General features: G+C 42.5%; 1 protein-coding gene across 8 annotated transcripts in view; it reads right to left on the bottom strand.

The window, feature by feature from the left end:
* LOC139769296 (fibroblast growth factor 18) overlaps positions 1-26167 on the bottom strand; it is a 131147-nt gene that overhangs the window by 85880 nt on the left and 19100 nt on the right. The gene's annotated exons all lie outside the window — the stretch shown is intronic.

Raw genomic sequence — 26167 nt, 5'->3', positions numbered from 1 at the left:
CGAACATTGTGATTATCTAGACATAATCCGCGACATAATGGAGATGTTTAGGAGTGCATTACCAGGCTCAGTGGGCCATGAATGCGGACCTAATTACTATATAAATTGCTGAAACATCGTAGTTATGCGCGAATAATAAGAAGACAGTCGCCGAAACCGGCCCAACATTTTGGCGCCTATAATAATCACCCTATGATCATCTTTATCTCTTTTCTTATTTTCTTTTTAGCTTAGATTCCCGACTGATGTTTCAGAATTTATCAATGTCTTTTTCATACTTATACTTACTACAATCCATACTTGTAAAACTTATAGATTTTTTTAATACTAAAGTATGATGTGTCATAACATCAAAATGAGTATCAATGCGTCCGAAATTTTTGCAGATACTGTATAATATATGACATAAAAGTTTAAGATTTTTTTTATAGATGTATGTCCGTGTGTGCACTCGAGGGATACGCGAACGTGGCGCTTATTTTATAGAGGCGCGTCGGCGCCTTTCTTCTCTTAGGGGACCAGTGACGCGCGGAGTCAGTTGGGCGTGGATCGAAGTCTCCTTTTCTTTTCTGCCCTTCTAAGTAAGAGCCTAGCCGGATCGCGTGCCTTTAGCAAGAATGAATACGTATGGCCTCCGAGTAAATGGCCACGTGTGGCGACTCACCACGTTTAAGTGCATGCAAAAAATCACCTGACATACACGAGAACTTGACTCAACATTGACCATAATATAGACCAAGTTTGTTACATAATATGTTTATTACATAATTATATTTTGCTTATATATTGAAATATATTATAATATTTATAATTTTTATAGTGTTGTTAAACTTAACGTAAGAACTCTCGTCAAAAAAAATTTAGGAACTTTCACTAATCAAGTTTGAAAGATACAAAATTTCTTCATTCTATTTTAAATAAAATTTATGTTAACAAAATATATATTTAATATCAAACATTAATAATTATAAAAAAAACTTATTGTTTAGTAAAATTTTAAAAAATCAACGAGTTGAAGAGTCGGTGTTATTTAAAAAAAAAACCAACTTGTTCAAGCAATATTCCTTGAAAAAAGTGGCGATCATTTTGGGACACTCTGTGTATATTATGTCGGCAAGCAATACGAGATAAAAGGGCAGCATAACAGAAGCGAAAAAATCAACTGGAATTTGGAGGCACAATAACCGAGTAACAACCCTTGCCAAGCAGAATATCGGGGGATTAAAATACGAGGAAGTAAAGTTCGGGGGGAACCGGGAAGAATTCCAATTCAGATAACGTACCTCTGACATCGACGATACGTGCTGAATTTTCCCCGAGCGTGCAAAGCCTGTCTATAATGTCGGGAATTTACAGACAGAGAGTATAAGGGGGCGAGAAGCGCGGCGATACCGAAATGACTCCACCGTATCCGCGAATGGGAGCAAACGACATTTATTGCACTACTCGTAACGTGGGAAAAACAATATAAGGTATATTGCGCCACAGTATAGATACGCGGTGTACGCTAGTATTAATGTACCAACGATTTTTTTTATTCAGTCGGGTCTGATAGTAGCGTCATGAGTTTACACTCGATAAGACGTCAAGAAGAGAAAACGACAGTGGCAAAGACAGCGAAATGAGGCAAGAAAATGTGAGACCATTTGATGTCTCGACTAATTTCTCATATATATATAACGCTTTTTCTTTTTCTTCTAAATATGTAGAAATATAAAAATTGAAATATTAAATATTTTAAAAAGCAACATCTAATCTCTCTATTATGTAAACTTAAAATAAAAGTTGTCTAAACTGAAGTATGAATTAATGTACTATTGTTAATTCATACATAATATTGTCAATCCTAAAAGGAATATACCTAAATCATCGTTACAAGCAATATGTCTGAAAGATAAACCTCTTTGTAATAAATAAAAAACCGGTGTTATCCAATTAATATAGCCGATATCGATTTTATTACATAATTCATTTCACTTTTATTATTGGCTTGCTCAATAATGCGCTCATCTGTACGAGGTGTGCGCCAACTGCCATCGTGCCATCGGAGAATAAAATCCGAGGTAGGTAGCCACGAGGCACGGACGTGGCTTTCTTCGGAGAAGGCGGCTCTTCTTAGCTCAGTCATAACTAACCGAGGCTGAGCATCGTGCGCCTCCTCCACCTCCTTCTCCACCTTCTCGGTGCTCGTACCTTCGCCGCGCTAAGGCTGTAAACATTTTGGCACCGCGCGATGCAAGAACAATAATTTAGTAGGCTCACGGGGTCCGCACGTTGCGGCGCGGGATTCCTTTTGCCGGCGCGACGACCGACCACGGATGTTACAAGACGTGGATACGTCGGGGTGCTTGTAACGCGCCGCGCGAAACGCGCGCGCCACACGACGTTGAGTTGTCGATTTTTGCGAAACGGCGCGGCGCGTCCCCGGCCGCCGCGCCGGGGAGGTCGTTGACTGGCCGATTCTCACCGGGAAGGCGTAAGGCTATTCGGGCAGGACGATAATTAGCAGTAAATCACGAGGGGATGCGTGCGCGTACAGCACGTGGCCCTCGTACTCCGTAAAACACAAGGGTGGCGAAATTATAATAATCGCGCCGCAAGAGAAACGTGGGAGTCGTGCATTTAAATCTTAACAGGCGAAAGTCGTCGAAGATATATCGCCATCTTTCCTTGATCACTCCTTGCTTCTCGAAAAATTTAATTAATATTAGGCAATCTAATCGAATATAAATTGTGAAGAAAGTAATACATTTGTCTACATATATATAATACCAGAAAAATGATACAGATAAATATATGTCTCTACGTATGGATAGATCCTCCGGATACGCGATGCAAACGCTATGAACATTGCAATGTAAGAGGTAAGAGTAAAAGTTAGCGAGCGTCAGCTATTTCTCGAAACTTTCGAATACGCACTATTGTTGTGCTTTTCACGACACATCGTATATATTTCAAATTAGAACACAATAGCGTATTGATATTTTACTATGTGAAACAAACCTTCCATCCGTACAAGCTATAGCTAAATGTTTACGGATATGAGAAATACAATAAATTTTACTGAACATTCAAGGACGCTAATACTCGAGAAACGTACTTGCATTGAGTCCACCACTTGACTTTTTATGCGGCCTCTGTCATAACATGATAATTTCGAAACAGGATAGACAGACGTTCCACATAAAACCAACATTTCGTTTCAATCAGACTCTAATGCGATAAAATATTCAAAATATTATACGGGTGATATTAATATCTGTGTAAGACATCTGATAAGATACACACCTATCAGATAAATCTGTTATTGCACAGTAATTATCGTAAATTCGATAAATCGGGATTAGCGTAGTCCGTCAAACGACAAACAGAATAAGACTAACTCTCAAATTAGAACAATAAGGCTTCTCGCGCGTAGCAGCGCGATGCTGATCTCGATTTAATTAACGCTAAAAGGAAATAAGTGATTTCCCGTTAATTGCGCTACAACAAAACCACTTACGATTGTAGGAGACCGCAAAGGGAACGGGCGACGAGGAGGAAGAAAAACGTTCGGTAAAACCGCAGGCCTGATGCAGGTAGGCATATACGCACATCCATATGTCTGCGCGTTATGGGACCCGGTATAGGCTAGCGGTGCGTTATTATTTTTAAGACTGCATGGATTGAATTTTTATAGGGCTGTTGGCATACGCTTAGCGGGCCCAGTGGTGCTCAAATCGCGACGGTCCTGCCGAATTTTACGACGTCATTAACGAGGCCTCGAGAAAAGTTTGAACACCATTGACAACGTAACGAGACTCACGGACAACCCCATGTTAGCATATGAATACCGGGGTGGTGAGGCCGCGAGGCACGGAACACGACCAATAAAAAGAAGTAGGTATGAAAAGGGGGAGGGGGAGGGGGCGCCGCGACGGATCGGTTTCGTATAATAAGCCCTTCCGTCGGTGCCGAAGGGTGTTAACGTTCCCGCAAAAAAAGGGTGGAGTTTTCACCCCACGGCCCACAACCTCGATGCAAGAGAGAATTATTCGAACTCTAAATTTACAGTTCCGCAGCGAAATATTTCATATTATATTAAAAATGATATTCAATTCACGTTGGTTTTCGTCACATTAAAAATGGTTTATATAATTAATCAGTGATAAAATTTAAAACAAATATCGCGCTACGCAAAGGAATTACATATTGCTTATATACATAAAGGTCCATCGTCCCTATGAAAAAAAAAACTTATTTATAAATGTTTTATTAACTTCAAATTGATTTGCGGTTGACATACATTCGGCATTTTTTAAAATCGAAATTAATTATTTCTCTTCTTCTCTCGACAGAGGCGATGAGCTCGTGACGCGTGTCGTAGGCGATGCCTAATCGGTTCATTCAAAAAAATCCATCTAGACAATGACTCACAGCATAGACTGGCCGTTCCACTATAGGCCATTCCACTGTAGGTCAAAGTTCACGTGGGTCAGGGCCATCTTAATTGACATATTTAGATATTGCCTATCGTTATCTTTTCTTATCCTCTCCGGACTGTTCGAAAGGTCTGGGAAAGCTCGATTAGGTTTTCTTTTTAATCATTATTCTGCCGTAAAGACAGAGAAATTATACAAAAGACAAAGAAATTATAGTCAAAAATATTACCGAGGAAAAGATATTCAACTATCGAATAAATCCAGATACCATTTGAATAAACACATCATGTTAGTCTAACAAGCGTTTCACAAAATGTGATCAATGACATGATTAATGACTAAAAAGAACAAGCGATAGAGCGCATAATTGGAAGCTGTCGTCGTTAGTTCAACTCGTAATAAAACGCACTGTCCAACTATCAACAAAAATTTCGTCAATTTTTATCGTTTTATGTTTAGCCGTAAATTATACACACGGGCAGCTGCTTCCCATACCTGGAGAGAGCACGGTCGTAATCATTTCTCAGGAATGTATGATTGATTTAAACCGTGAAAGGGTTGGCCCGACGGCGGGAGGGAATAGAGGTAGAAAGGGAGAGTGAAAGGGTGATTCGGGAATTTCGGGCGCGCGGATGTGCGCGCAGCGCGAGCCGGGAGAAAAAAAGAAAGGGCGCGCGATGCGCGTTGTGAACGCCGCGCCGCGCCGCGCCGCCACTGCTGTCGGGACACGAGATATACAGCGGAAACTAGGACACGTTCCTCGGGAACGCAAGGCCAAGAAAAGGAATACAGCGAGAAGAGAGCGACGGAAGAAAGAGAACGAAAATTATGGAGAGAGAGCGCGGGCTCCGCTGTAATAACATCAGCGGGTCTTAATGGAGGCATCAGCCGATACTTGTGGCACAATTTCACGGGGTTTACGATGGCGTATATCAGGGGCCCCGCTGAGCGGATCAGCCCCCGGGGGATCCACATATGTCCCACTGAGACATTCGTAATCCCTTGTCTTCGTCCCGCTCGTTGATCTCCTCAATCATCCTTCCTTGTTGGCCCCCCATTTTCGCCGAATATCTCCCCCTGTTCCCGCGACCCCGTATGTTTTCGTTCACCTTGTTTCGAACGGGAACGACGGTGAGGTGTTTTTGATACGCCCGTAAAAATTACGACGGTGTCCACAAGTTCGACTTGTGACGAGTGCTACGGCATTTCGAGAAATTAAATCGATAACGATAACTCGCACTTGTAAACTTTCATATCATAATATTTTCACCCTTTTAATTATGTTTTATTGCGTTTAAGAATGTTTTTCAAACCATTTGCATTTATTTAATTGCAGAAATAATAAATTTAATTATTAACTGTGTATAATATTGGAATTGCAGAAAATAGGAATATATCGTGATCTATTTGTATATATTGGTTTCTCCTATAGACCGTAGGCGGTGTTTTGTATCAATATACGAGAATACGATTCGCACATCTATCTATAAAGCAAACAACGCTCCGGGGGGTGTCCTGACGTTTTCCAATGCGATCCCCGCAGATGCATTTTTTACGACTTCGCATGCAAATAATTTACATCCCGATCTGATAACTGTTCGCATTCGACCCCTTCGTGATAGTGACGAATGTCGTTTGGCAGACGCGTGTAATGCCATTCAAAGTCGCTCTATCTTGCATTTCACACCCCTGCGACTTTCCTCTCCGGCGATGATTACGATATCAATCTCGCCGACACGACAAACAAGGATACGTTCAATATCGGTTTATTGAAGCAAATATAGTCGACGACGTTCCAAGCTTCTTGTCCTCTCAAGGAAACAATGTCTCTCTCGTAAAATGAAAAATTTACGCAAATTACAGAGCAAACTTGCTCCTTGCTTTACATATATCTTATTTATCTCTATGTACATATATATAGATAAATAAGAGAAAAATAATTATCTAATACTAATTAATCGATATCGATTGATGTTACTTCATAACTTGAATCACGACGAAAAGATAATACTTAGTTAAGAGTGATGTAACAATGACATTAGATAACTCATATTACGGAGCATCAATCATAAATTATCAATTTACTGTGATAATACAACGATAATTTCGATAACAGCGGAATATTCAGGAGGACGGAGGACCGCAATTAAGCTTAGCAACGTATATCGAAATACATTAAGTCAACACCAACCAATTAAGAAGTGCCGGCCCAACCCGATACGATAGATACGATCCAATGAGTGGGAGGGTCTGCTTTGAGAGAGCCAAGCAGGTGATGGGTACCATTGTCTCGAGTCACTAAGGCTACGGCCGCGGCCTATAATTTCGTCGAGATGGCCGATAGCGTCTATGAAACGCCGATTGAGATCGATATATGCCCGTGAGGATATGTACGCTGACAGCTTGGCCCCGCTGCGGTAGGGTCGAATTGAGAGAGGTCAAGATCTTCTGGACAAATGCCACAAACACGTACGCGATGAAGGAAGCGAAGGCATTCATCCCGACAGCAATGTCGGCTACTATTACAGGAAAAACCCGTAAATTCTGAGTCAGCGCCCGGATTGAATAGTTTCGCGAATTTAATTTCATTTCCAGAAATTGTTACGTCGTGTAAACTAAGAATCAAGATTTTATATATAATCGAATAACTAATTACTTTAATTTCTTCAGTATTATAGATTTTACTCCAATTTTTTATACTAGCACTGTGATAACTGCCTATTATAAACTTATATTCAATATTAATTTGCATATTATTGCGTGTTGAAAAACAGAGAAAAAACTAATTCTATTTTCTTGTTTAAGTAAATTCTTAATTCTTAATTCTTAATTTTAATAATTAATCTACTTTCCATAATTTAAACTCATATATGTATAAGCGTAATTGGAACATCCTGTATACTAAACACGTAAATAATAAAACGTTTTGTATTCTTTTGTAGCTAACTGACATATTGTGGAGTTCCCAGTAATCTAGTGCAGTGCATCACGATCGATGCGCAACCCACTGAAGGAAAAAGCTTTGAAAGGCAAGGCAAAAAGCTACGATATAGAAGACGGGTTTACGATTTCGTCTCGTCATTGTCTAGCATTCGTCTTAAGATAATTTGTCGATCTCGAATGGCCGCTTGTGCATGATATCATCGACATTCTTGCATATATAAGTCTTATTTAATTTATAAGCAACTAAATTAAATTGCAGACTGTATTCTTCAATTAAACGATTAATGTGATAAACTAATAGACTAATTTTTATATGTTTTTTATATAACGATAGTTATATAAGTACCTATAATCGATGAAGATTTAATCATTGTAAAGTTTTTGTTGAGTAATTCTTTTAAATACATTAATCTTATATATCAATTGATTATTTAATCTCATATCTATTTATTAAGATTCGCGAACTCTTCAGATAATGAATAAATTCAATAGATTTTGATCTGTGTATCAAATAACAATATCGAAAATAAGAAATAAAATTGTAATAAGATAAATAATAAACGTTCTGAAAGTTCATTGAAATGCAATGCGATTTCAACTGCGCCAAGATCCCAAAACAGATTCCATTCGACCGAGAGTGAATCGAATACCGAGAGGCGCGCCTGAAATACTTCCGATGATCGATGCCTCATCATCGAACGTTCCTAGGAGAGCGTCAGGTTGTCAAGCGATTATGGGACATCATGTAGGCCTACGGGGGAAAGAGAGAGCATAGCACGCGGGTATAGGAACGGAACCACGGGGTCGTGTTCTTTAAGGACAAGCCGGTATCGCGACGCTCTCTATTAATCACCGCGCGATGACGGGTACTTGCTCGGTTTCTCACGAGTTCGATTCATCGAACTTGCATTTCGTAGTCCGGTGTTGGGCCCGCATTCTGTTATCGAGACCCGGGACTGCTTCGGGGGCCCCTTTGATTGGACGGCGCTACCGCCATGGGGTTTCTCACGGGACGAGGCGTCGAGGCAGGATCGAAAAATTGATATAATGAGACAGATTATCCAATTGAAAATTATATCTCCTTAGTGTCGGTGTTGACGGCGTCGGGCCAACGATGATCAATTATACATCGATACCGACTTCGCTTTCTATCAGTATTGTCGAATATTATTAGTATTATCAATAATAAATGCACTGCCGTCACTTCTCACTTGCTGACCTGTCAACGAATCTTTATTAAAATTCCATCGATACATTCGTCCAGCACGACGACAGCGAAAGACACTTCGCACGATAATTACCATCGCAATCTTACGACGCGGTTCACAATAATTCGCAATAATCTCACGGCGCGGCGGCGGCTTTATTGCGTTCAACGCTGAGAGAAAGCAAGACAAAGTAGAGAGATAGATAGTTTCTTGCGCGACGCCGACTCCCACGAAAGTATGAGATTTAATTTATAATTTCGGAAGTGCTGTAAAGGGAACCGACTGTCGGAACGTCGCTCTAGGGTACAACCTGTCACCCCTTTAGACGAGCAAGCCTCACGACAGACGCGGACACATATGATAGTGATACGATGCGTGCACACACGCACGTGTGTGCTCCGAGTTAACCCATAACCCATGTCCCATCGGCTGGCAGGCATGAGAGCCTCGCGCGGGACTATACGAATTAAATTTCACAGCTCGTGAACAAACGTCAACTTTGTCCGATATACTAGACGCCGCGCCGCCGACATCTTCCTCTCTACGAATTATCGGTCGCCATTAATTCCTATATTAATAGAGTCATAAATATACAACGAATCTTCCCATACACTGCTTAAAGCAAAATTCCCCGACATATTTTAATCGCACCCGAATCGCGACGTCAATTTTTTTTTATACCTGAATCATAGCGAAGAGAAGAGACTGCCTTGAATCCCAGAAATGTAGAGGTTTTTTCAGCATTGTCTTTTAAGTCTCATGTTCCACCTTTTGGAACTGGGCCCGCGGCAAATATGATGAGGGCAAGAGGATACGCGTAAGATACCACCGGGACCGCGATATGAGGAGAGAGAAGCGGTGGGGGGGATAAGAGAGAAGGAGGATCCCACATCGAAAGACCCTGTCGAGTGTCGTATTATTTCAGGTTTGCATACGTTTCATGTTTCAGCCCATTATACTCACGAGGCCCACTGCTCTTCCCCTCTCTCTTCCTCTCTCAGCGCCAAAGTGCTCGCGTGTCCAAAGGCATACTCGTCGTTGCCCGAAAAGATTCCCGAGGGACATAAAAGGAGAACCGTATAGAGCCAGAGATGGAAGGGACGAGGCAGCGACCGAAAAGGAGGCGCGATAGGAGGAGAAGAACGGTCTCCTCGGTCACGGATATCTGTCGCGAATCATAATATGCTGTTATTAACGTGTCGCGGTTATCAGCCCGAAATACGTTAGTGCCCTTATCGATAAAGGTATCGGCGGCGGCGCGGCGGCGAAAAATCGCGAGAGAATCGCGATATCCCGCGCGTGTGCAACTCCACACCGAATTCACGAGGGGTCCTCGTTTCCTCGAGGAGAAATTAAAGGCAAAAACGATCGAGAGGATTGGCGAAGGACACGCCGGGGACCCGCCTGTCATCGGAGTGCGACCAGTTTGGCTGCCTATCGTACATTCCAATCGACAGAAAAACCCGGCGGACAAATGCGCGAGAACAACTTCGTAAACGCACGTCTACTCTTTCGCCGGGCGCGTTTCGGTTTCTCATCGCCATTCCCAGATCTTCTCGGTTGCATCTCCCGCCCTCTTTCTCTTCTCTCCTCCTCCCCATGTTCGTTCGCTAATACACGAGATGTGATTTTCCAGCCAGAAACAAGCCCGAGATTATTTTGCCTCTTCCATCCGATGTTCGGCAGCAAGGATAACGAGCCTCGGAAAGTTATTTTCCGTCAGTAGTTAAGCGGTTTTATGGTCCTTCTTTATACAGCAAAATATCACGGGTAGTAACGAAGGGGCAATCTCTCGCCATACTCGAGTTTCTCATAGAGATCGTTCTTGTTTCCCGATCGTCAAAGGCGACGTCACAACGTTGACCCTAACGATTGATCTGATTACAAAATATTATTTCCACGTAAGCAGATTGTGTGATAGGTGATCGCGGGAGTCGGCTGCATACGGCCGGCTTTAACAGGGAAGATCATGATAGAAGGGACCGAGAATAGGGTGGCACCGTTACACGCTAACACGATTACCGGACGCCGAACGTTTCCGAGGCGCGGTTCGCCTACAACACCCTGCTCTACAAGCCCGTGTCCGAGGCTCAGGATGACATAGGGTTATTGCCGCACCACCGGCTACTATCTGCTCTCGGGCATCAGCCCGTAATTGTTACAAATCGCCGGACGTCCTCGCAAACATTGATCCACCCTAGGTCCAGAAGTCGTTACCGAAAAAGGACAGATCGCGGCCGCTAGGCAAATCCAGCGCTTATCTAGAGACATAAAACTTAAGAGACAGTGTAATTGATACGAAAGTGGCTCCGTCTTTAACGTATAATCAGATCTAATAATTTAAACCCTGGTATTATTGAAACTGTAGATGCAGATATCGCCTATAATAATTACGATGTAATACAGATGTACTCTAAGCATAAAAGAGCAAGAAATGTAATTTAGTCCCAATAAATTCAATTTTCTCAAAGTATTGACAATTAGAATATCAATGGTTTTAATTAATAGATAATAAATTAAACAATCTGAGAAGAGAATAAAGTTTATTATGTTGAAGTTGACGAGAGGATGATAGTATATGTATTCTATAGAGCGCGATGCATATTTCACTGGATGGCACACGAGCGAAAACAAAAGCGATAAACTCACTTTAGGCTTAAGCCAACTCGCTAATATGACTATTCAACCTGTGTCAGGCTGATAATCAGACTGATGCATTAAACTTGCTAATTGGATTCTACTCGCAGCGCGTATATAGCGTATATAGTTAACTCCGCGTAAGTCTATCTCTGCAGAATGAGCTGAACTCTATGCTCGACAACTCAGTTATCATTTTTTTGTCACAGAGTTAACCGAGAAGACACGAGCGTGAAACTGTATCTCGGGTAATCGTATCTTAAATGTGCGTGTAAGCTTTTCTCGCGCGCATCGCGAAATCCGGTTGGTGGGTCGCGTAATCGCCACTACAGGCGATTACATTAAACTTATTAAAATGACCGCGAGGGAAGAAACGAAGAGAATCCTTTCAAGCTATTACCATGGCGTAGTAATAAAGAGGTGTGTTGTGTCATCGTCGTCATTACTACTTGGTAACGGGCGAAACTTAACGCCCGTGTAAAGAACAACCATGCGTGCAGGGGAGAGATAAAGCCGAAGATATCGGCGACGTAAAAGCACATCAGGATGATCGAGTGGAGCCGGGCAGAAGTCCTAATTCCATTAGCACGAAACGCATATAAAGATACGTTAGTGTGATTATAATAAACATCATTGGTCAACTCTGATGCTGAATACGCATTACTGTTATTATCTTCGCTGTTGTCGTTAACCGAATGAGACTTGCAACGACATCGCCGAAACGCGTGAACTTTATCATTAATATCTATCGACATTATCACCGATAACAGGTATCCGTTAACGCGACGCAACCCGCATTAAATTTGCGCGAAGATATTTATAATTGGTTAACGTAGTTTACGCCTCTCCCGAGTACCCTTCTCCGGCTCGTCGAATCGCCGATGGGCGACGATAGGATTACGTTACTTCAGAAGTCTCGATGTATCCATACACACATATAAATGGTACTTCGCGCCGTTCAATACTTCGATCGCCGGCTACCTCTTCTCGCGCGAAACTTGCGAGACTCTGGAGTACCGGTTCCCGTCTCGCAGATCTTATCGGGCGCCGCGCGCCGCCACTACCGCTTCTACCTTTGCGATTGTAAAACAGATGCTCCCGGTTGTGTTGCTACTATCGATAGGTGTCGTACCACGCCTGACGTGTAATTCTGTCAGGAGCCACACGAACGACGAGTGATATCTCTTTCCAATGCGAGGGGTATACGGAAGAAATTTTAATGGAGTCCGCAGCCTGTCTCGAAATAGCGATAAGACACGCTTCATGGCTTGAACGGCGTATTTCCCTTATAAAAGTTATCGATACATCGTGCAAAGTAAGTCCAATTAATTTATATATCTTATATTTTCATGGAGAATATGTAATATCTAAGCAGGTAAATCGCCTCATGCTTCGCGAAGAATTAAAAAATATCGTAAAATGACAATCTAAAATGTAGCAGTATTTTCTCGTTCGATGAGAACCACTATCAAAATGTCGTAAGCAACACCCACGCATTTTACTGACGTAGCTCTTCTCGATTCTTTTTTCTTCAGCTTTAAACTATCCTTGTTCCATGCACAAACACATTTCGTTCGAAATTTTGTTTTAAAATAATCATGGAAAAATATACAAGTTTGTACGTATCTTAATATCCTTTCGTATAAATAAATAAAATATAATACACAACTACAATTATCATCTATGAGTGAATTAAATGAGCTATTTCATATATATATCTTTGATATATCTTTGAAGAAAATTATGTATATAAAGTCCTTTCCCCCTCTGAATTTCATATTTATAATTTAATCAATTTTGAAATATAATCTGCAGTAATTATATCACTCGCAAAGACAATTACTTATTAATCTTTGTGTAAATATATATATGGAATTAACAGCGCACGTATCTTGCACAACAAATTTCTTGTGTCTAATTACAAGCCAGTAAAACTTAACATTCGCGACGTTGATTTTTATTCCTGTAGAAATATTGAGCGCCCGCGATCACCGCGCTGTTGACGTTTACAACCTAAGTATCTTAATTTGCATAACGGATATTTTGTTCGTACACGCACGTATCGCAATGTATCCACGGCACCGGTCTACTCGTGTGACGTCAGTAAAAGGAAAAAACACGAAAGGCGGGCCTCGTACGGAAACTTTCGAAACGCGTGTACGTTTAATGGCACGCGTAAAGGGCCTGGTAAGGTGAGAACGGAATGCGGGGACGTTGCTCATTAACCATCGAGCGACTTCAATCAGATTATAGAAGCTGCCCGGGCAAGGCTGGTGGCAGCCTGTTTGGTTCACGCTCGTCTGATTGGCCGACCTCGACACTCTTCGCGAGAGAGACGCACATGAGAACTTTATCCTAAGCATTTTATCGAAGACGGCGCCTATCAGACGTTATCCGGATGATTTTATTATTTAACGCCCTGAATGTCAACATACCGTATGTCATCGGTGCAGCGACGTTCCACGAACGGTTTCTACACACGGAACGCTTTACCTCACATGTCGAGATTATACATATAATGAGATTTTATGTGTTTCCAGAATTCAGAGATATTATCTGCTGTCTACTTCTCTCCTTTTTGATATCGCAATTTGAGATCAAGTATGTACTTCGTAATATGTTTCTTCAAATCGAATTCTTTTTTGCTACCAATGTTCTCATTTAAAATGACATAATTTTAAGCCGGTACAATTTTAACATCTGAAAATGATGATGACGACGACAGGCGCGACATACACATGACTAAATAGAATATCCTAAATCATAGCGACACGTCGGTGGCTGTCAGCCTCCGTTTTAACGACAGGTACTTACCGATAATACGGGAAGGCGAGTTGCGAAGAGGTGGGTCCATAAATCTACCCAGTTATCGGCAGGTAGCACGTACCTACGTTACGTTTATGACAAATTAATAGACTACCTGTTCTCTCTCGGCGACCCGCGATCGCGCACGGCGACTACCACGGAACTTCGCCGGATTTAACAGCGTTTTAATGCATCAGCGTGTCTCGTGTGACGTCCGGCGCGATTGTAGGGATTATATATCTCGGCGCTCGCTGCCCCACGGGCCACCATAAAGCGACTTCTCTCTTCGTCACGAGTTTACGGCTCTGTCATGCCGCTAACGCAACATAATGCCCGATAATCCCCGCGCGTTGTCGCACTTACGCTCCCGTAAGCGCAACGCCGATCGGTATTGCGCACAGGTGCACCGCCGCAATCTCGACGGCGATATCTCAGGGGAAGACGTAGCGAGGCATTTATCGCAAAGTACAACACTGGCTTAAGATCATTCTGGGATCGACGTCATCCTGTATATCACAAATCTCGCCGGACTAACGGAATTTTATGATGCGATAATTTGGATTTAACATGCTGTTTGATTGAAATAAGCCTCGAAATAAACCTCGCGAGACTGCGATCAGTGCGGCGCTCGAAGGAAGTTTCTCTACGCTAGCTTAGCATCATTCCCCAAGTGATATCAGTGCGTACATCACAGATAATCGCAGCTAAATGATTTTATAGCTCGTGAACTTCGACTTAACTAGCGCATTAATTTTTTAAAGTCATATGCGTCCATAGAAATGTAATTTAACATAGTTTATAATATTATCTATTAATAAAATCTAGTATTTGTGAAAATCTGTCTACAAGTGACTTATCATATTAACCTTCTCATATAAACCTTTCAAATAAATTACACAATTTAAACAAGTATAACGATAAAATATTACGAGAAGGAGCCATGTAAAAATCAAGGGACAAGCGTAGTACCATTAATTTGTAGCTGTTTAAATGTAAGGCCGAGAGAGAGAGAGAAAGAATCAGTGAATATAGTTCCTTACAAGTTGTTACAGTGAACAGACTGTGATCCCGCTGGATCGGGTTTTGGGCGTATCGATTCATCAGATAGGTCTTTAGCCGGTTCTCCGCCGTTCGTATATCAAATTAGTGAGGCTACGTCGGGTGCGAGAAGCGTACGCGTGTAAGCGAAACGACGATAAAGGGAACAAGGGCATCGAAGACGAGGAGAAAACATCCGTGCGGAACGTGGCTAGGCAAAGGACAGAAGAAGGCGGACCGGGAGAGAGGGTGGGTCCGAGTGAAGAAGCGAGAATCGATCAATCGAGGCCGAGTGACAGGCAACCGGTGGTATCACGGGCATCGACATGGCGACAAGTGCCTCGTACACCGTTCCCAGTTACCTATGTGCGTCGAAGGACATCTTTGTCCCGATGACGTAGCTGTAATCAAGACGCAAAAGACATACATTGTAATCCTGCGCGACGACAACTTTATCTTTCCCGTTGCATTAAATGGATAAATAAAATAAAACATTAATTCTTTTTCCGTTCCAAACAATTTCTCTGCTTAAATGGACTAAAATATATGTACTTTTCTACAGCGTAATCTAACTAAGCGAGGTTTCATCAAACAAGGCGATTGACGCAACTGAATCTGTTACATTATAATTGCATTAGGTATTGCAACACGCTCTCGCGCGCGTGGTCGCTTCAAAGAAAACTCATCTATCAGCCGAAACAATATCTTATGTACATAACGTACATTAGAAGGTACTCGTGTACCTGCATAAGTTAGGTCGTCAGATAAGCGCGTGAAAAAGACACCGCACTTGGGACGTCTTCGGGAAATCGATGTGTGGAGAACGGGATTTCTGTCCGCTCAAACGCCGAAAGAAATGCGAAGCTAATACATGTTAACCGCGGTAAATTGAGACCGCAATTATTCGACGGCAATTATTCCGAAGCGTGATGCCGCAAAAGAACCTGTCGTTGTTCCCGTGTGCAAAGAGGCGGTTACGAGACAGACCGCGAGCAGATGGATTAATGTAAAGGCGCACGACCCTAACAAGCGAATTATCTCCGAGATATATTGTGCCGCTTCACGGGTGGTTAAGTCCGCGCGAACAGCTCCTAGGAGAAAGAGAGAGAGAGGGGAGAGAGAGAGAGAGAGAGAGAGACGATTGTCGAGTATAACGCCGCTGAGGAGAGACTGGAGAGAGTCAGAGTAGAACGAGGAAATAGAAAGCGAGAGAAAACGAGACGCAGAAAGCGAGAAAGAGAAGAAAAAAGAGAGGAAGAGAGAGAGAGAGAGAGAGAGAGAGAGAGAAACGAAAGAAAGAGAAACGGAGAAAGATCAGACGGCTCCCAAGCTCTGAATGACTGCGGCTTGCCTCTTTCCGTCTCACTCCCTGCTAATGCCTTGTAAGCTCTACTAATCTGCTTACCGGTCGTCTCTCCTGATTTACCGAGATGTTTTCATTGTCTTTGCTGACTTAACAGCGGACCATAAAGATTCTCGAACTTACTCTCTTTTCTGCGCGATCTATCTGTATCTAGGCGTCGATGTGCTTTTTATAAGAGGACACTCTGATTCTCCAACACGCACTGAAATTTCGCTTCCGTTCTACCTTCTTCTTAAAAGCTTTCCTGGACAACAACCTTACACGCGATCGCGATCATATTATAAACGACATTATGGATTAAAAATCGTCGTCCTTGCATTTCTAGATAACAATCAGGAAATATCGAAAAACCTTACATTTAAAAATCATATATTATATTAATAAATTAAATAATAAAATTAATTTTATTTGACACAAATGTAAATCCATCGTATGATATATTTGGCAGTGGATCGAAGTTCTAATTGCGAAGAAAGTCCCGCTAGCTGGCGGTTGAGTTTAGTGAACTCTTCTCGACAGCGAGCTTCTCTCAGAGACTGAAAGAGAAGAGCGGAGAGTTCGAAATCCGTCGTCGGCGAGCGCCGACTTTTTCTTGGAAGAATAATATTTTCTTACGATGCGGGGAGAAAGGAGAAAAGTACTCTCTCCTTCTCCCGAAACTACCGCGCCGATCAATGGTGGAAGTGAATCCGCCCGCGAGTCTCCGCGATGAATTTTTCCGCGGCACGCACCGACGAGCACGGGATTTAATGGTGGGTACATTGCACCACGGACATAAATTCCGCGATCAAAGTGCATTGCGTCGTATCGAGGCGAACTTTAAGGATTTTATGTGATTAAGTTCTCCGCCGTCACTATCCCCCACTTTTTACACGCTTAGAGCTCTCTCGCTCCTTCTAACTATTTTCGTTCCCCGAACGCAATCTTTTCCTCCTCGCTGCAAGACCTTTCCCTTTTCCCTTCGTCCCGCTTCGCTCCCTTCGCGTGACTTTTTCTACGATTCTTGCGCGTCTTCCTGCATCGATTGCACTCCCTCCATCGCCACTGGGGGGCGCACGCCGCCTTTTCCTTTTCCGATCCGGTCGGATGCAACGGCGTTGGATACCAGCGCTTTATCGAGTTCGACTCGGGCACGTACGACAAATCGTCCAAGTTTTAAGTATTTTCAAAAAGAATCCATCCTACGAAAATATCCCCGTCGCGCGTCTCCGGTAACAGCGCGCGGCGGCGCGCGCAGTGCCGGGCGGAACGGGGAAGGACCGAAAGAGCCGGGGCTATAAAATACGTGTGCATGGATGCATTTACGAAGTCCCCAGGTCCGTGGCGACCGGGAACCGGGAGAATACCGGGGGATGAGGGATGAGAACGCAGCGGCGTGCAAGCGCAGGGAGTAGGCGGGAGCGGGACAGAAAGGGAATGCTGGCCACTCTCACGTAGCCAAGTTGCTACCAGTTGTTTTCCCGAGGGACAAATTTATCACCGCGTCTCTCGCGCGCAGCGAGTTTGAGAGGTCAAAATCAAAAGCCGTATCAGCGCGATATTTCGTATCGATATCTCCGACCGCCGATCGTTTCAACTCCCGTTGGTATGTTCTTCAATTAACGTGAATTGTCTGATATTCCACTCCACTCGACTCCGGCAAGAGCTCGACCCACTTCGCGCAGGAATCTTGACCAAGTTTCTCGTATCCGGAATATCGGAGGCTTCCAACCGCGAACGAAGCTCCTACTGTGAATAATGACAAAAGTACCGCGTAACGAGCGTCGTTGTTGAAGAGAATTGACGAACATTACCTACTTATTTTTTATACATTCATTTTAGGGTGTATATCTCAAATGTACATTTTTGGAACAAATAATTGTAAAAAGAACAATGTGAACAAACTAAGGTACTAAGATTAAGACAGAAATAGTTTGGAAAACATAAAACGCTTTTGTTATTTCAGAATAAATTGTTTTCTTGTAGTTTTTAAAGCTCCTTTTAGCTGGTATGTAAAACTATCATAATAATTAGTTTTCAAAATAAGATTCAAATAACATGTAATAAAATATCATTTGTATCTTTGGAGAAGTCTTTAATTAGCTAAGAATATCGAAGACATAGGATAACATACGAGTTGACACAAGGTAATATATAGCGCACGTCTTGTCGCTTCTCGCTTTTCTTTATTAAGAATCATGGTTGTTTTAATTCCGAACGTGAGATTTGAAATTCCAACTCTGAGAGTCCCGTAATACACAGAAAACAAACGACAAGACATATCTATAAAATATTGTATAAATCCTATACAAAAATATAAAATAAATATCTGTAAGCAGTACCATTTATATGCACTTGAAACCAGTTACGTGTTACATACACGTTGATATATTTAAAGAGATAAGTAATGTTTAAGTACACATGCAATAACGTACGTGTCAAAATTCATTAGTTTCTTAGAATGCATTTCTCTAGAAAGGCTTATAGAAATCACGAATTGAAATCGAAAACGTTGTAAAAGGATTCCCATAAAGAATGAATCGATGCAGCGCTACTCCGGTAATCTCGACGGTACGACATCCCGGAGGTTGCGAGAAACGTAGGCGGGCCTGTAATTTTCTCGCCTCCGGACCATGACGCGCTTCGTAATTTTCATCCGACTACGAGTCATCGGGACTCCGGGTCGTCCGGCGCGGCGTCGCGGTCGAAAATTGTGCTAATCCCTTTAAAGCGACCCCCGCCCGCGTCCCGAGAAGTGTGATCGGCCGACGAGGCGTAAGTAACACAACAGGTAGGTAGAACAGCAGAGGCCACCGGCGCGGCGGCGGCGGCGGCGGCGGCAGCGGCGTGCACGAGGAGGAGCGAGGAGGAGAGAACGGCTGGAAGAACAAAAGCAGCAGCGGAGCCACAGGCTCCACAGGTGCTCTCGTGAGTGGGTTTCCGTCCGTTTGGATAACCGCAGACCAGTCGCCAAGGCGTTAGAGCAAACACCGACCGAGGCGAACTTTCTAACGCCACACTGCCGCCGCCGCGCCGCCCGGTGAATCCCTTCTCCCCATTCCGGTCCCCTTGAAACTACGATCCTCGGACCGCTCTACCTGCTAACTCGCGTAAAACTGCCTATAATCTGGAAACGCAGCCTTTCCGAGAAGTTCCATCTATAACGCGTCCCATTGAAAATCGAACGAGTTGAAAAGAGAACATATGGTTGTTAATTTAGAAAAATGCATCTTAATAGAAGTTGAAATATTTTATCTACTGTGCTTTATACGAGATAACACTGCCAAGCATCATTCGAAAGACTAGAGTCTCGAAGTGATCATTCTCTTAGTTATAAATACAGTACATAGGATTTTATCGCGCATCGATATTTATATTTACGAAAGAAAGTATCCTCTCGGCACTAAAATGTGCCTTGACGTGCGCCCGTAAATTCGCCGATTTTCACCCTGTCGACTCTGATAGTTTTATCTTTCTCACCCCGCGTCGTGTTTACTGCGCGATGGTCATTAGCAGGAATTGCTTGGTAGCAAGTCCTTGCAACATCACGTATATCACACGCAAAAGCGTTGCATCAAGGAAAACGAATCGAACAATAAATAATTTTAATATGCATGGGGATAATGAGCCATTACTATTAATTTTTCTACTCATGTGTATTAAATCAATTTAATGACTTTGTAAAATCCTAAATTGTTAGATAATTATAAACCTTTACATGATTTTTAATTATATAATTTTGTCAAAGCACTATAATATTTAAATGTGAAATAAGTACAAGTTTACGGAAAGTGATGACATTCATCTGTTTTATCTAATTTCCCTGAGAAAAATATTCTTCACGATACTTTTTTCGAGAAGTAGTATGATCATAAAATTGATATATGTAGATACTCTATAAATAATTAAATACATGGATTTTTTGTGTAAAACTTATGATGCATTTTTTAATCCTTTGTTCGCGCGCGAGTATTGTTCAAATGTAGCTACATGTGGCACGTGCCATTCTTTATTTTATGATTTTACCATCCATCCACAAACCAACGTCATACATAATACTATATTTAGAAAAAAGTGACCACTGTATCGAAGCACAGCTTCGCGAGCAGCGTTCAAGCAAGAAAAGAGGACGAAGATCGCGACGATCGTTTTACGAGCTTCGAACACGGATCAACAATCGGAAGACGATGGCCGTCTCAATGAGCGGCAATAAACCGACTTCATTGGAGGGGGAAAGGGGAGGGGGAGGAGAAGAGAGTGCAAAGAAGAATATCCACCCAAGAAAATGCGAATGCGTCTCTCGTATAACGGCACCTGCGACACTCTTCTACCGGGTGTATCTCGAAACGACGCAGCCGAACAATGCCGGACCACGAATCGTCGGAGTCTGATTTACAGCGCGCTGCCACAACGCCAATGTAAACAGATACCGGCGGCGCGAGGGCCGACGATATATAAATCGTGAAATGTCGTAAGTTTTCGGAACCAAAATGGTAATGGCAGTTGCGCAATTCGGCGACGCGACCAACGCGACGGTCCGCGCGCTACGAATTACGTGCGCGGGTACGATAACGTTTGTCAATTTCGGTGCGAATTTTTCGCAAAAGTTTTGCGCGCGGCATAACAGCAGCGGAGCACCATTCACCGCGATGGCAATGATATACAGGGGAATTTTCTAACTGGAGTAAACTCGCGCGATACAGTATTCATCGATTGCCACGATCAATAAGCTACAAATATCTGTGGGATACCGAATCGTGCTGGTGGCCGATACATCGAACCTTATTAATCGTTTGTTATTTATGTAAATATTAAACCGTTACTGTTCACTGTTTAACGATCCTTGAATTATTAATTACTAATCACAAATTGAAAGTCAAGAGGTGAAAAGTTGTCGAGTCCTATACAATTTTTTAATTTTGCGATGAAAAAAGATGAAACACAATATCGGCTTCTGACACAATCAAGTTAATTAAAGTATATCATATCAATTATTCATTTCTATAGTTTATTTCTGTACCGGTGTGGCGCATATAAATCCTACACGAATTCTCTCTTTCTCTCTTTTTCTCGAAAGAATCTTCCACCTATAAGAATTGTAGGTAATTTAGGGATTCGCAGAATGAAATACTTTTGTATTTACCTCGTGGATCGCAATTCTCTGACGAGTTTTAAATTCGGCGAATTTACTATCGTCAGTGACGCGGACTGCGTCGTCACTGCACAGCACTCGCACGCACGGCGCGAGCGTCACGTCGTTACTTTACATTCCTTGTCGATTTTTATGACGTGGCCACACGTTGTAAAAATCAATAAGGGAGATTCGCATGCGACAGGAGAAGCGTAGGAGCAATAGGTTCCTCGGTGACGGCAGTCCGTAACGGGGAGCGAGAGCCGTATAGCGTCGTTCTCTCTATTACTATTTTGTTATATTATTGCCAATAAAATATCTGCGGAAAACAAGGCACGCACCAAGTTTTTACGGTCCGGAACGGCGCGCGCTTATTTACGCCGAAGTAAATTCCGCGCGCTGCCGTTCGTTCGAGATCTTTAATTGAGGCCCAAACGCGCGAGCCAGTACGAAAGTATTTCGCGCCATTAATACCCGCGGACACGCGGATCGTAAGGAAATGCGTAAATTCATCCCGCGATCGTTCCCGCGAGCCGCGCGCATCGGCCGTTATGCAAATTATTCTCAGCGCGAGCATAAAACCTCGCTAAACTAGGGTCAAATTCGCCGCCTTGAGAGGAGCCACGCACACACGCGTATCACACTCTCGCCGCTCGCGCCTGCGAGAAATAAATAACGAACGGCCACGTCCCGTAAACGTCAATCTCCGTAAAAAAATGCAGCTTGGTCGACCGGGGTGCCGCAACGGACGGCGCAACATTTCGGCAAGCGGCCTCGCGCGCGCGGCGATCACCGAGTATTTACGGCGGTAGGTGGAGTAAGGCCCGTACCGTGTGACGACAATAGCCGCGACAATGCAACCTGTCTCCTGGTACTCGCGAGGATGTGACACGTCCGAGAGCCGCGCGTGACGTTCTGCAGCGCGCCGTGATAAGCGGTGCGTCGTATGCGGAGGCACGGACTCGGTGACACTTGAGACTTCAGGGTGACTGAGTCAAGGCTCCCGACACTTTCGAAATCCCACCGCTGCTGAGACTTGCCCAAAAACGGAAGAAAGACGCCTCGACGTAATTCGCAATGTAAATTTGGAAATTGAAATTGAAAACGGCGACTGAGAATTACTTTTTTTTTAATAAATTGATTACGAGATCATCTCCGACTTCTGATGTTCTATCTTTTAATGGTTTTCCAATTTTCAATATCACTTCCTGTTTCACAACTTTAACAGAAATCCAGTAATGTTCCTAATTAGATAATAATATTCAAAAATTCCCAACAAGCTCGTATAACTTTCTTGGTACAATCGGGAGAGTTTCGTGACCCGCTTTTGTGCATCGCTTAGTCACGATAAAACGGCAACGCGAGAAAGAAGAATTGGACGAAGGAAACAGAAGGAATACGAGCAGGTAAGCATCGAATCGCGATTGGAGCGGCGCCAATTCGCGTCGTGGGATACGTGGATTTGAAATTCAACCCGATGAAGAGTTCACCCCCTCGCACATTTTCGGCCGCGTCCAACCCGCTAAACTAGTTCGACCCTATACGCGAGGGCCAAGGTATATATCCTAGTTCGCTAACCCAGAGACCGTAAGCACTGGCACCCTTTCAAGTTTGGCAGGTTCGGTATCCTTTTAATTTAAATTACGCCAATCGGGATATCTGTTTCTAATATCATTAACACCAGAATAAGACAGTGGACAACGAACCTACGGACTCATAATTTGCGAGAGAGAAATGGAAAGTCGTTTCTTACTTCGGTTTGTGTTCGTATCTTCATCTTTCCATTGTATTAAAAACCCTTAGAAATAATTTCTCGTGAAAACTACGTTATTCATTATGCCACTTTAGTTTTCAACTTTCAACTTCGAAAATGTCACTTTGATTAGCTTGTACAAGCATTTAAAAAATTTGAAATACTATAGAATCGATATCGAGATAGAAGTAATCTTAATAAAAGCAATTGCAACATTTGCGGCACATTGTGTTAATTTTTCCGTGTAGAGAGGAAACAAAATTGAATCCCTGCTACAAATATCAAGGTCTTAAATTAGTTTCATAATATCGTAGTTCGTAATCTTGTTGAAACTATTGCAATACCACGGAATTCTTTATATCTTACGATGCAAGTGAGTCAGCATTAAGAAAAGTCTTCAAAAAAGCGAAACGTTGCATCATACCCAGTTCCTGGAGGGATCGCGATAAGCCCGATCGATCCGGCGCCATTTTCTCGGGAAGGCGCACGACCGGAGAAAATCGCAGACAACCCGCGGGGCACGGATGTTTGTTTCCACTACCACTGAATGGCGAGCGTCGTCCGCGGGTCGACAAACGGAAGCAGATTGATGCGCAATGGGGCGATGACGCGTTAATCGCGAATTCCTTTGGAAATCGTCCCCTCGAATGTCGAGTCTAGCGTCGGCTTTTGTACAGCCGGGGGGGCACAGCCAGATGAAGGGGCAAGCGAGAGAACGCCGTTGACTCGGAAATATCGCGGAGGGTTTCGCTTTTGACGAGACTTCGCGAGGCGTAAGGGCCATCACTGCGCGCGTACGAACGTGAATCGCGAGGGTTCGCTGCTTCTTCCGGCAGAGTCCTGGACAAAACTCATCGACGGCACAATACACCGAATAATACACGCAAATATGCCATATATCGCTTACTAGAGTTTGGTACACGCTTTAAAAGTCATACATGTTCCATTTGGATCAAGTGGAACAAGTAACTTAATTGGTACGAATACTAAGAATGTACACTGAGAAAAAAAATTTGTTAATCCCAAAAAATATTTAGTCCGATACGAGCAACAAAACATTTTAGTTAGTTTAACTAAATATTAGTTGAATTGATTAATTCTTGATTAAAAAATTTTAAAGGTTGACATAAATGCATTATACCTTCTTTAGTGCAACTTAATAATTGTTAAAACAACTAATGTTTAGTTAACTAACTAACATGTTTAGTTGCTCGTATTGGACTAAATATTTTTTGGGATTAACAAATTTTTTTTCTTAGTGTACTTCGTAATAAATTTGATAGTTTATAGTGTTTATACATATGCATATAATCTAGATGAATGAGTAATATATATTATATAAATATGAAATATTCAGTATAATATATGGCAATTGTATATGAGAACAGACCGCAAAATAATAATGAGTACTCTTAAGAGTTGCAACAAATGCATGTAAGCTTAAGCAATTCAAGCTACATAAAAGCAACAATGCAGATATGAAGATATTTCGTAGTGTACTTGGAAAACATACACTGTAATCACTTTTATAAAATGGAACATTACAAGATTTAAAAAATTCAGAACTTTTCTTATTCCAAAGTCACTATGTCGGTAATATCACATTATATCAAACAAGTAGCAATTGCAAAGTGATAATATTAAACAAAGTAAATAAATAATTTCATATATATAAGATATATTTGAAATAATTCTTTTCTTCGCCAATAATAATTCACAACAAAAAACAATTTATTTCGACCAAACTGGCAATTTATTGTAACGTTTATATGTACAACGTTTCGGCCATTGTTTTTGGTCCTTATCAAGTACACTCTGTGTCATAAAATTAAATAGCCGCTCGAAGCATCCTTGTTAGATACGAGTTCTTACCCCGGAAATTTATATCTAAAAGATATAAACGGGTGTCCATTACGAACATATGGACACTCGATTACATCTTTTAGATATGAATTTCCGGAGAAAAAAACTCGTAACTTCGAGCGGCTATTTAATTTTATGACACAGAGTGTACTTAATAAGAACCAAAAACAATGTTCGAAACGTCGTATATATAAACGTTACAATAAATTGCCAGTTTGGTCGAAATAAATTGTTTTTTCTTGTAAGATATATTTGTTATTTAATCCCTTTAATACTTTCATTTTTCAATCGATGCCTCTGTACGACTTGCTCCAACCTTATTTCTCGCATTTTTGGCGCTTGAACAATATGGTCAATTGCGTTAATGCATTCATACCATTTTCTTATGCAACTTGAGTTAAATAGAAAGTCAGGCGATATTTCCGCGTCGTAAATGTCGTGCATTTCAAGCGAACCATTAACAACTGATTGCGCGGAAAGAGATTGCCAAAATTCGGAAGGAAGACGCGCGACGCGCGCGAGAATAGAACAGCTCAAAAAAGAAAGAAACGGATCTATCCCTTTAATCTAGCCTTGGGCAAAAGTGGTCGTGTCGTCTAGCCATGAGCAAATTCTCGCTCACTTCCCATCCCCTCGCTAGTCGCCGGCTCGAAATGGAGCGAGGGGAGACGGTCGCGTTTGCGTCCCGATTAGAATGGATTTCATCGTCGCGATTTCAAGAACGCTCCACCGCGAGAATGTAGCGGAACGAAACCGGAGACGATAAATCTGCGCGCGCGACATTGGTTCCGCGGTTTCCTCCTCGCAAATGCGAGAGAATGCGAAAGCATTCGCGGGGGCGGTCGAAAGACGCGTCTGATTATCGACATATCCGTTCGCCTTAACGCACTTATTCGGAAATTCTAAAGGTCAGCTAAAATAAATCCGCATTCGCGAGAGCTACGAAAAATTCGCCAAGAACATCGCTACGCACGAGGAGAACCGGTGAATTTCCGCGTTATTTCCCCTCCTCTGACCGTGAAAGAA

Source organism: Temnothorax nylanderi, unplaced genomic scaffold (assembly GCF_030848795.1).
Source record: "Temnothorax nylanderi isolate EJ_2023f unplaced genomic scaffold, tnyl_v1.0 TNYL_tig0021_pilon, whole genome shotgun sequence".
Classification (NCBI taxonomy): domain Eukaryota; kingdom Metazoa; phylum Arthropoda; class Insecta; order Hymenoptera; family Formicidae; genus Temnothorax; species Temnothorax nylanderi.
The sequence above is the reverse complement of the archived record's forward strand: the minus strand, read 5'-3'. Positions and strand labels throughout refer to the sequence as shown.